This window comes from Aedes aegypti, chromosome 2 (genome assembly GCF_002204515.2).
Source record: "Aedes aegypti strain LVP_AGWG chromosome 2, AaegL5.0 Primary Assembly, whole genome shotgun sequence".
NCBI classification, from domain to species: Eukaryota; Metazoa; Arthropoda; class Insecta; order Diptera; family Culicidae; genus Aedes; species Aedes aegypti.
In genome coordinates this window covers 21,930,153-21,943,548 of record NC_035108.1, presented here as the reverse complement: position 1 = coordinate 21,943,548, position 13,396 = coordinate 21,930,153, and the positions used below count along the sequence as shown (strand labels likewise).

At 36.5% G+C, this 13,396-nt stretch overlaps 1 protein-coding gene across 12 annotated transcripts in view; it reads right to left on the bottom strand.

Annotated features, from left to right (window-relative positions):
• Positions 1–13,396, bottom strand: part of LOC5571277 (myocyte-specific enhancer factor 2) — a 296,538-nt gene that overhangs the window by 104,850 nt on the left and 178,292 nt on the right. The window contains exon 2 of one of the 12 annotated variants that reach the window (XM_021840191.1): positions 2,005–2,047. The exons of the other annotated variants lie outside the window; for them this stretch is intronic. The gene's annotated coding sequence lies outside the window, so the exon portion shown is untranslated. The remainder of the gene's footprint in view (positions 1–2,004; positions 2,048–13,396) is intronic. 12 annotated transcript variants of the gene reach the window in all.

Below are 13,396 nucleotides of genomic sequence, written 5' to 3'. Positions count from 1 at the left end.
GTATAATTTTGCCTAGTTTCGCCCTGGTGCGAAGATAGTCATATCCCTGGGAAGTCGAGAAAAACATTAAAGATCTTCGACTGGTGGGAATCGAACCCACGAACCCCCTCAGCTTGGTCTTGTTGAATAGCGCGTTAACCGCTAGGCCTATCAGTGGTTTGATCAATATGGGCCCCCCTAATTAACGTTTAAAAAATGTAGGTGCTGAATTTGCGATTTATATATTGAACAATTTCTTTTTTGTAGTTAGTTTACCAAAATACTATAATTTCACCTTGAAAACGAAGTCAAATCATGTCAGTATCTTCAGCAAAGCAAAAATATGAAAAAAAAAAAAAATAATTTGGAGGCACATATATTTTTGCGCGGGTTTACCTTGTGACTTAACCTCAAAATAGTTTGATACAAAGATGTAGAAGAACACTCTGAACATATTCACTGGAGGCACTGAAACGCCGTATTAGACCCCTTAAAGGTTTCTATCTTCTTCTTCTGAAATGATCCCATTGTGCGCCGTTCGTTCGATTGCCACCGATGATGATGTTCTAGGGACCACGAGTGATTTGTGTCGAACACATGTTTCAATAATTTGTCACATGTGGTAGTGGTGAATTATAGCGCTCGTCCTGGCCCTCGCCTACCGAGTCCCTTTTTTCGCTGGTTCACTGGCAGAACTTTTACAGGGGCGGAACGAGAGTCCAGGGATGCGGAAGACAGCGGATTGCGGGATCGGGATGTTCCACCTACGGATCCTTTCCACAGTCACTTGTGAAGTGGTTCTCAAACTTGGGGTATTGGGTGTCAGTTTCGATCAGGGTGTTTTGGAGCAAGAGTGCGACAAAAATGTGCTGCAGTTTCAACGTTACTCGATGAACCGCAGCTCACCGATTGGGAGCCGCCCGGAAGGGGTGGAAATTGGAAAATTAACATCGCTTCTCAGTTTACCTCTGCTGGTGGAAATGCTTCAACCAGTAGTAGTAGCACATGGTATGAGGCTGATGACGGCACACGACAAACCCGACGCAGGGACCCTTCGGAATGGGAGCACACGCATGAGAGGCAAGATGTGCGCGCTAGAGAGCTTTAAAGCGAACGGAAGCGGAAAAATAAGAGGATGTTTTGGTTTGGTAGGTATCCTGTGCTGCTGCTGCCTACGCCGTCTGATTTAAAGGGATTCGAGGGACTGTTGCGGAACGGGAGGAAGCATTAGAGGGGAAGTATACGAGGCAGTCAGCTGGAAGTGGATCCGTGTTTGTAATCGAAGAGGATGAGATTCATTATAGGGAATTACGAAGATGAAATGAAATGCTTTCAGCGGCACAAAAAAAAAGCGGACAGAGTATGGATTTCGTGTGCCAAAGAAAGGTTTCCAAGGGTACGTAAAGATTCGGAAGAGAGATAATTTCTGGGAAAAATGTGTCACAAAGTTCAATGTTCCAGTTTAGTACCCGAAAGGGATGGAAATTGAAATTATAGGTATCCCGTAGCATACAATCGTTTTATCATGATATGTAAAATCTTATTTCGAATATTGTTTCTCGATTTTGATATGCCATCATCAATTTTTTTTTAATTTGATATGTACAAAGCAAATGGAAATTCTTTGAACATGTTTCATTAAGATCTTACTCCATCAGTGAATGCAAATTTTCCTCACATATAACAAAATAGTTTATACTGCGATAATGTACCTAAATACGACTCTAGAAAAGTTTATAAACAGAAACTAAGTTGTTAAGAAGATATCTGTGTTATTTTTTCATAAGGGCTTATCTGTATTAATCGATTTCTCTTCATCGTTGCTCTCTTTGCGTTATTGCAGAAAACTGATTCTCTTTTTGTGCTGTAGGATGAAGAATCACTATCTTGCTTCATTAACAAGAAATATTACAGATTTATCTAATTTAGCAAATATATTAGCGAAAAAGAAGATCGATTGTCAGTTAGGCCCTATTGAAGTAACAGCACAGGTATTATCGGATAGACTGTTAATTATATACTCACAACTAGTATTGGATTGATATTGATGATTAAATTTGCTCTTCACCTGTAAAAAAGAAAACAAGAAATTTATTTAGCACATAACGTTGTTATTAGTAGGTAAAATTTCACGAGGTTCAATAATCGTTTTCATGTGATTCTACAATGCGAACAATTGTTGGTACCTATGCAAAATTAACAGTGTTCCGCTTTTTCAGTTAGAGTTCAACTTACATTAAATAATCTCGATCAAATGACGCCAAAAGCAAGTGATATGAAAGCAGACTGTCTATCTTTCCGAGCATAATCTATTTATCTATTACGTACTGTTAAAATACTGTTGCACTCAATACTAAAGAGCAAATTTTCTCGTGCAATGCCCATAAGAGCATGAGAGATTCTATACCGTTACCCTGAAATCCATTATCCAAAAGCCATCTCCCAGAATGCCACTACCCCGAATGTACTATTACCCCGAATTCCATAATCCCCAATGCAGTTTTCCTGAATGTACAATTACCTTGAATGACAATTCGGGGTAATGGCATTCCGGATAATGTGGTAGTTTCTGCTTGTGATTAGCTAACCATTCTCACTGTGCACTAATTGTGAGCTCAAGATTTGAAAGTCATTAACAGTCATTGTTACTAGAGACCGAATATACCTCTGCATTGTCTGACATTCTCACAAAAGACGGATTTCGCGCCAATTCGACACGCGATTGGCAGCACCCCTTCAGAATTCAATGAAACTTTCTGGATGTCAAAAGTATGCGAAACTAAGATTCTTTGCATATTTTGTTTTTTTTTTTCAAAATCGATCTAGACTAACAATTGGAAAGGGTCAATGTTTTTTTTTACTTTTTTTTATAAACCCTTATAACTCAAAAACGGTAAGACCTACAAAAAAGTGTTGTATGGGGGCTGTCGTGAAACTTCCTGAAGTTTTAGAAAAAAATATTGAAACAATAAAAAAACATTTTCTACACTGAAAAAAAATGATTCAAAATTTTAAAGTCGATTTAAAAAAACGTGATACGTAGGGGCCTGACATTCCCGGCCATTTTGGAAAAATCACCATACTGTAAAGAATTGTTCTATTTCAGAAGATGTCACGTGGATGGATATTTTGTAGTGATTCTTCCAATACACTACGTAGCCTACATCCAAGCATACCTATAAGAAAACATATTCAATATTTCATATAAGAAATTATCTAAATGCCCTACTGCCCATAACTGCATAACAGTCACATTCGACATTTTTGACAAATTGGAGTTAATACCATGGAGAGTCATCAAATGATAAATACTTTCGATCAACTTACTGAAACCTGTGAGATTGTTCTAGAAAATTCGAAAAAAATACCAAGTTATTTTGTCACATTGGTAATTATAACCGCATAACAGTCACACTGAGATCATAAATGAGCCTCGTAATGTTATAGCAATGAAATTTCTATCAGAATTATTTTCTTTTCTATTCACCTAGTATGTGATATCAGTTGTACAAAATATCAACCTCTAATAAGCACTTTTGAATTCCAGGTGATTTTTAGAAATTTTAGTTTCCTCCCAAACTGCCATAAAATGCACACATAATGTTCCATTTACTCAATGCCTACCTTTGTCGAATGTTACAAATATGCAGTTATGGGCAGTCTACAGGGTGTCCGTAAATTATCCGAACAGCAAAATATGGAAAAGATGATCTCGTAGTGAAAACAATAAAAAATCAATGTCCATGTACCTTTTTAAATATATCTATATGTTAACACAAAATACACCTTTAAATAATTGATAAGTTGTCGCTACTTACTGAATTAGGCAAATTTGAATTTTTTGGAAGCGTTTTTCCTGAGGGCCGCAAGTCATACTAGAGATGTTTTGTCCCTAAAATCTAAAAGAGATGAATCCAATTGTCCCATTACTATTTGAAGTAACCTACAGTTCAGTGGCTACAAGTTAGACTGGAAATAGAAAATTAAACGGTTTCTCTTCCGTCATAGAGCTCTAAACACGGCTCTCTATAAGACACCTCAACACATTCGGCTTGGTTTCACAAATATTTGATATTGGAAATGTGCCAAACTTACTGCCAAATAATATAATAGGTTAATGTTTCAAACCACGAAAGAATACTGAATTTTCGCTGCTTGATTACCTAGAGTCATGCCTTTAAAGTTTGTACGGATAATTTTCGGACACCCTGTATAAGAAATTCACACGATTGTTTATGCAAGGATAGAAATGCTGGGATTTCTTCAGAAATTTTCCAAGAGTTCTTTCAAGAATTCGCGTAAATTTCTGTAAATATGTCTGCATGAATAATCAGTACACAGTAAAAAGTCCATAAATTTGCATGGCACGTAAACTTTCATGATTGTCATGTAAAACGAACTATAATTGAATATTCAACGATAAATAATGTAAGCTGCCTCATTGCATTCAGGAATGCTTGCAAACTTGATTGACACTGAAACATTTCATGATCTTGAATCCAACATTCGCCAATATTGCGTGCTTGTTTGCTTCATGAAAGTGAAATTGCAAACGAAAATGCTCGGTTTACACGATTCTACCCTGATTATTCTGTCAAAAATAATGCACATGGATGGATCGGCGACTTGGGCAATAAATGATTTATTTTTCAGTCTAAAATAATGTAAACCGAGCGGTTTCGCTTGCAACATTCTTTGAGAGAAGACGTTTTGCGATCAATATTTAGGATTCCGTTAGCAATGTTGGATAAAAAAGCTGTGTTTGTAGGATTTATCATTGGATAATACCTTACAAATCGGCTTTACATGATTGAAACTAAAAATACGTGACGTGTAAATCTAAGATTATTTTGGTGTGTACTGTCAGAAAAAGCTTCCTAGGCAGCATCTATTTATTACGTAACGCTAAAATTGAAATGTTTTGACCCCCCTCCCCCCCTCCGTAATGCTTTTTGTATGAAAAATTTTAAATTTTTGTATGAGCCGTAACGCTTGAGCTTACTCCACCCTCCCCCTAGAGCGTTACGTAATTTGTAGATGCCGCCCTATGCAAATATCAATAGAACTCCTTCCATGCAAAATTCTTGAAAATGTTGATAGACCTAATATCCAGACAATCCAGCTGACTAGCTAATGGGGCATCAGATTCGAAAATGGTTTTAGTCAAAGTTTTGAAGTAAAGAATAACAAACTTACATAATATTTATTATGGTGCCTTTCAGGTGCCCAAATACAGCCTGATTTTAGCAAAACACGAAGCCACGTGAATTGAGTGACCAGACTCCTTAGATCCGTAGATTGACTAACGGTCAACAGCCCTGAGCAGGCCTCCAAAAAATGATGTGCGATTTCATAGATTTACCCTACATGCGTGAAATTGTTTGCTTCTGGAGAAAAACATGTGCACATGTTTTTCGGTTCTGCTTTACCAAGCTCGGGCAGCAGCCGCCAGCTTACAACTCCTGCCATTCTCAGTTGCAACTGTATACACATACACGCAGCATCGAGCACTAATTACATCTGGTTTTACTCTTTGGCACGTTCCACGCCGACTTCCAGCCCATAGACTGTATGTTGTATTGTTTTGAAATTCGAATCGCAGCCAGGTTCCGAAGCAAATGACCAAGGGGCCTCCTCCTTCGTTCGCATTCAATTTCTTGTTTTGGTTGTTGCCAACGCCGCATATGTTGTTTTTCCGATGACGATGCGTGACGCACATTGATTGAGCCTTGGCACGCTGCTGTGCTTTCTCGGATATCGATAGCGAATGAAACATGATTTATGCTTACGTTGATACCTACTGGCGACAACTGGCTGCCGATCCAGGTCGGGGGCACACGTTCACTTCCGATGCGAGTAGATAACACTAGTCGACAAAATCGAAACTTTTTTAGGAAAACTAAAAGAAAATTCCTATTTAAGAACCTGCTTTTATAACTAATTAAGCTAATGAGCATGCTCGGTACCAATTGGAACGTAATTCCAGAAAAAAAAGAAGGATAAGAAGAAGAAGAGTATGCGTAACCTGCCAAAATGAAACTCGTTGAGTGCTCACATGGTGTAAAAAATGCATTCTACTACTTCAAGATGGCGTCAAAATCCAAGATGGCCGCCAGATTTTTTCATTTAAATTAATACTCTTATTCTTCACTCGACATGAGAAAATACCAACGATTGAAAACTTGTTTCATTGTTGATCAAAAAAATATGTTTGCATTGATTGCATTCGCTACATACGTCAAAACCGTAGAACATGATTTAGTAAATCGTTCATCTCATAGTGTAAATACCATTGCCTATTTTTTGTAGCCTTTCATACTCAGGTTTTACTCGGCTTTCTGATGATTATCTCAAAATTTAAAACAAGCCGTGCGCTAATGGTGAAAAAAACGAGATTCCTAAAAAAATCAAAATGTGGGCTAATTTTGAAATGACCGCAAAAATTTATTAAGTTTTAACTGAAAGCTACATTCATCGATACCACTAAGTTTGCTTTGTATTCCAAGGTAAATATGAGACATATCGCGTGAAGATGAATAAAAAAAATGGCTTTTTCGCAAACTGCTTTGGTAGCTTGCGTACGAGGGGTCCACCAATTTGAGAAAACCTCTAGTTCTAGAATATACTAGCGAATACTACTAGAATATATCAGCGACAAAAAATGGAATTCTAACGATGGGTGCCGATGGCGGTCTGGTTTTAGTGAGAATTGCTCAATAAGAAAAAAAAATGGTTTTATACGCGAATCCACATTTTAGATTTCAGCTCTTTGTACGAATTGTACGGAATTAGTAACCCTACAGGCAACAAACAAAATATGAGAACGTAATCAAGCTAAATGATGACCTTTAAAAATTGCATGCAAAGATTATGAAGAAAAGGCTAGGACAAGTGTGCCAAAAAAACAGTGATAAAAGGCCTTTTATCATTGAAGTTTACGAAAATTACGATTTATTTAGAATTTTTTAGCAAATACCTGGCACCAATAACAGGAAATTGAATTCTTCTCTTCACTATGAATACTACTTAGAACAACACTATAGGTGCAAAAAAAAACAACATTTTTTCAACAAAATTGTTGGTTTCAATAGTATTATAATCAAATTTTTGAAGGTTATTCAATTACTTGCATCGCACATCATGGGGCAATATTATAAAGTCATTCAAAAGTGCGATACATGCTAAACACACTACTTCAGTGGTGGAAATGTTCGCATAACGAAGCACCTCACGAGTCTGGACCAGACGATTATAAAAATCGAATGTACATCTGATTTTATTTCTCGCTAGATATCAGTATTTGGTCTATATTTCCATAGGTTTTAAAATATTCTATCGGCGAAATTTCCCCTACATTTTGTATGAGCTTAAACGTGTCGAAAAAAAATGTATGGGTTCTAGTAAGAAAAATAGCTAGAAAGTGAGAGAAAAAAAATTTCATCGATGGAATCTTTTAAAACCTTCCGTTTATGAAAAAATAACCCAAATAATGAACTCTAGCAAGAAAAACCGCGAAGTACTATCGATTTTTATAATCGTCCGGTTCAGACATAGCGTGCAACGCTACCCGAGGAGGAAAGAATAACTCGCCAATCACTCATGCATACCATATTTTGGTATCATACCACAATTAGGTATTGTTCAGTTATCAATACCTCATTTTGGTATTATAATGGTATTTGGAAAAAATGTTTAAAACAATTGAAAATACTTCATTTTGGTATTCGACAGCTATTGAGGACTGCTGGAGGTATTGAACTAGTATTGAAAAATTTCACTTTTATATGAAAATCCATCAAGTATTATTTAGGTATTACAATACCTGATCTAGTTATCAGCTTGGTATTTGTAGAATATGATGAAGGTATTATTTGAGGTATTTTACCTGTTATGCAGGGCTCATTCATACCTCATTCAGGTTGTAAGTATTGGAAATTATCTGGTATGGAATACCTCAATTTGGTATTCAGTAGATATTTTCTTCTGCTCGGGTAGCTTGGCAGAATCGCGCACAGGCTTGGTGTGAAAGCAAAAGCAATAGCAAAAAGTTCGCGAACATTGACTCACCAGTAACCGAACAAGGTGTGATTTATAATGGTTTTGACAGACAAATCAATTGTGTATTCATCAAATCAACTGTAAAGTGTGTTTGTATTTAAAACCAGGAATCTCAGAGGGGAAATAATAATATTTTATTTTACAAAAACGTTATAGACTCTGCACAGGGCCGAACTCGTTCACGAATCACTTTAGCTTCGTTTACTCGCGTGCGCGTTAGATATGAGTAAATCAGCACTCTGATGCTCGCGAACGTTTTGTTCTGGTTTAGTAGACATGCTCACCACTTTTCATTCCTGACCTCCACTAAGGGAGCGTTTATCCTATGTGATGTAGTTGTAATTGTAATTCTAATGAATTTTGTAGTATTTTGTAAATAAATGTCTAATTTCGAACTTTGAATTGTGAGTGCAACGTAAAACTCAGCTTGAAATAAATATATATCTTAGTAGATGTCAGAGTATAAAACTTAAAGTTGTGTTTTTTTAATGCACACGTACACATTTATAGGACATACATCTTTGTGCTCGCCACGAATGCACAAAATGGTCAACTGTCAAAGAATGCTTTCAGACAACATCCATTTATTAAGTAACGCGATAGTTGAAAATTTTCGACTCCTCCCCATTCTCTGCTATGCTTTTTGTATGAAAATTTACCAATAAGCTGTAACGCTTAAGCCTACGTAATTTGTGGAAGTAAATAGTGACTATAACAGCACTAGTAGCGATTAAGTATTTTTAAAATAGGAACTTTAGAGTCCGTTTGTCTAAAACAGAGACTTTTAAGAATATGTTGTAATTTTTTTTTTCAATTCATTACGACATTACGACAAGTATTAATGTTCGTATAACCGTATGTAATTTTCATTATTTTCTGCAGGAATCTATTCAATTATTTTCGTAAAGTTTGCTTCAGATGAGAAATACATCAAAGATTTCTTCAGGAGTTCATTAAGTAATTTTTACGGACTCTTAAGGAATCCCTCCAAGAGTTTTGTTTTAGAATTAGATAATTCAACGTGGATTTTTTCTAAGGACAAACGCAGAAGTTACCTCTGAAATTCCATCAGGCATTCCTCCAGCAATTTATAAAATGATTCTACGCCATCGTTTTCTCAAGACCTCAACAAAGATTCCGTTTAGAACATCTTCAAGAGTACTTCTAGTATTAGTAACTAGTATTTCCTCCAGGGATTTTCTTGGATTTGCTACAAAACTGTTGTTCGGGCATTCTTTAACATTTCAACCATAAATTTATTTAAGAACACCTACAAGAACAATTATTCTGATTAAAATTTCAGACAGCTTCGAATTCTGGACACTCAAATTTATATAAGAAACATTTCACTTGAACAATTTCAAAATGTGCCTTCCAAAATTAGTAACTTTAGAGGCGTGTTTAATGAGCAATTTCCTTAGATATCCAACAAAATTTAAATTGTCCAACTAGCTTGGAAATCTCTCTAATGGCAGGGTAAGCCCATTGCCAAATTTTCCTTCTTTCAACTCATTAGATCGTCCTTACTACGATCGATCTAATGTCAGTACATGAACATTTAATTTTTAATCACTTTAGATATACTTATTCCGGTGGTTTTAGAAAATATCTTTTTTTTTTTTGCTTTAGGTTTGTGGTGAATATATCTTTAAGTATTGATTTTTTTTATGAATACTATGTATCAAACACTTTCAGAACTTTATTCTGAAGCCACCAAAAACGTACAAAACCATATTATTTTCAAACAAAAAACATTTTTACGGTTTTTCCACCAATAATAAAAAAAGGTTATCTTTCTAATGCAACAAAAGATTGAAAATCCGTTCATGTCTTTAGAGATATTGACATTTGAAAACAACCATTTTTTCGAAAAAAAAATCTCAGCAATCATAAGAGATAGTACAGTTTCTTCGACAAAAAGTTGTACAATCAAAAGTTCTAAAAGTGCTCGGAACAAAGTTTTTGCGAGAAATTAGCGTATTAAAAGTTATCCAGAAAAAAACACTTATTTTTTAGAATGAAAAAAAAAAACTTTATTTTTAATTTGTTAAAAAAAAACTTAATTTGCGAACCATAACAGATAGAAATTTGGGTTCTTCAGCAAAATTGCTCCAAATCGATTGTTCTAAAATATTGTTGAACGTTGTATATTCAGACCTAAATGATTGAACATTCAATTACTTTCAGAGCAACACTGCTTTTTTGCTGTAGAACATAGTAGCCTGGATTACTTTGATCTATTCTTCTCGCCAGGAGCACCACTGTTGCCTGCCGAACAGTTCGTGAATGCAAATGCTACATGCAAACCAACTTTATGATGATGAATAGCAATTCGTGGCCGTGCGGTTAGTGTTACCAAGCATATAGCCGCATCGTGTCAAGGAGTGTGGGTTCGATTCCCGCTTCAGTCCGGAAAACTTTTCGTCAGGAAAGTATTTCGACTGTGCCACTGGGCGTTGCCTGCTAGTCCGTTGTGCTTCCTTCAAAGGGCAAATCGTCCACTGGAAGCATTAACGTGTCAATGTCAATTTATCCTGACGTCCAATCAAAATGTGGTCTTCGGCAAAGTTGTAGCTGGGAAGTTTTCACATGAGATTAGTGTGTTCACTTTGCCATAAAATATTATGACGAAGAGATAGAGGGCTGAACACAAAAGATTGGCGTTTTCCATAGAAATATCCATATAAACTATAAATGGCGTGTGCACAACCAAATTTCTCCCGAATCACTTCAAATTTTGGGAGGATGCTATTTACCATAATTAAAATCGTTTAAGCATAGGGGAGCTAAAATTTCAAAATTTGCATCACTCTAATGTGCATTAGTTTGAATTTTCTGATTAGGCTTTTCATGAGATGTCCAGTTTTCGAATCAAAGAGTCCGGAGTATGGAGCAAAATAGAGTTAGCGTTCGAAATAAGAAAGTTAAAAAGGCCATACATTTTTATTTGTTCATTTTGGATGAGTTATACTAGAGTGTCCGTAATGTGAATCAAAAATTATTCCAGAAAATCCTTGAGAAATTCCCCAAAGCAGTCTTCTAAGATTTTTTTTCCAGGAATTTCTCCAGGAGAATGTCAAGGGTTTTTTTTTTCAACTGCTATGTGAGACTTTTTCTCAAATCCGAGATTTATTTCAAAAAGAAGTCATAAAGTAACATCTGATGAAGCTTTATTAAGTTCTAGAGTACAGTAAATGATGAATCGTACAAAATACGTCGAAAGAACTGCTGGACTTTTGAAAAAGTCGTTTCCAAGGGTGAGTTGGATGAATGTTGAAAACATCATACATGCCTTGTAAATAATCGAACAAAATTCCTGAAGCAATTTACGTAAGATCAATTGGAAGCTGGTATGAAAGCTTAAATAAACTTATGGTAAAGCCATTGCCATTTAACTTGGGAAAGGAAATTGATTTGAGGAACTGCAGTTCTTGGATGAAATATTGGAGAATTCCGTAAAAAATGTGTGGCACAACTTCATTAGGAATCTCACGTCGAATTCATTGAGAAATTCGAGGAAGAGTACTTAACATATTTCCTTGCAATTCTTGGGTTTAAATGTGGATGCAATCTTGAAGAAATCTATGTGAAAATGTCTGGAAGCAAGGAGAATTGAACGTACGAATTCTTGTAGATCTTCCTTCCTTCTTATTATAGTAATATCTTGGCAAATCAGTGGAAGAAACTAAACTAGTCAAAAAATATTTGGAGTAAACCCTGAGAAAGATCTAGGAAAATGTTCCTTGTTGAAATTACAGGAAGTAGAAGCGTTGATCTGCTCAATGATATCCTAGAGCAAGTTCTGAAGTAATAGTATCTAAAGGTTTCTCTGGAACAAATATATATTACAGCAGGATTAATTGTAAGCAAGAAATATGAGACTTTAATGACCATTTTGGTTAAAATAGAGGCTATAGATACCTTCTGTTGAAAATAGAGATTTTTTAGAGATCTGCTGCCAGCCCTGCTATAGGCACACATATCTGAGAAGCAGGAAAATAAACGAAGAAAAACACTGAGAGCTAAGTTCAAAATCGAGACGTGTAACGAAAACTTCGAAAACAAATTCAAAATCAGCGGACCAAAATCTTTCGAATCCATCAAAGTGCGTGAACCAGTGTTGCCTAGTATAACGTGCGATGTCACACACGCAACTATGTCACTCACCGTTACCGGGCCTTGTCAGTCCCCAAAGGGGGAACCATTTGTTTGTCAAAGGGTCATGGTACTCGTCCTGATTTAATTCGATATAATTTGTTTCCGTTTGACGTAGATTGGAAAATCATACACTTGAATACGTGTGATGGCGAGGCACGTCATGCCCGTCGAGATAGAGATTGATCGAAAAAAGAAAAGATAAATTCATTAGGCTTTTCCGAAGGATTAACATTCTGGGAAGTGGAGAGGGGCGTTCGCGAGTTAAAAATATGTGTTGCTAATTCGGGAATCGATTCACGGTATCCATAATTGTCCAAACACCCCATTGGCCGGGTAGGATACGATCCAGTTGAACATTTTCACGGCTCAATTACCATTAGTCATTGAAAAACCCCCACGTAATCAGTAGTGGTACCCCCTGGGTGAGGCGGAAAAAGTCATAGGGGGTTTAGCGTCCGAGAACGACGACAAACGGCGACCGACGCAACTTGACATAACATAGCGTGGAATGCATAGCGAGCCATTAACTTGACGAATCCTTGCTGCAGCGCAGAACTGCATCGTGTTGTTTGTGTGTGGTGCATGTTTTAGCTTTGCGTCCCACATACGTTTCGGTTGGCTCGCCCATCGCGCATTGCAGTGTGCTCGTGCTGCATGACTTTTCCCTAGGGTAGCAGCACCGGTTTTGATCGTATCGCCAATCGTAACCATATATGATTGTACACAGTTTCACATAGAAAATCAGCATGAAACATTTTCTCCCATACACAAAATCTGACTTAAACTGGTTTTGGTGGCCTCTATCGACCAACGTGATTTTCAAAACGAAAAAAAGCTTTCTGCTTAGTTCCGATATTTTTCATATATAATATCGATTGAAGGCTGAGATTTTACATATTTGGTGTTCATATAGGCTTCCCATATACAGTCGACTCTCCACTTCTCGATGTTCTGCATCTCGATATCTCTCCCCATGTCGATGACTTCATAAGACCCTTCAGTCTGCATACATTTTCACTCTCCATATCTCGATATCCTTCTTATCTCGATATCTCCATATCTCGATGTGTTTATGTTGAGTATCGTTCTCAATTTACTCTCCGTATGTCGATATGACAAATATCGAAGGTTACTAGACCAAAGTTTTGGGATTCAAAACAAATTATTAGCGCAAAATGTCGTCTGTTTGTGTATTATTTTC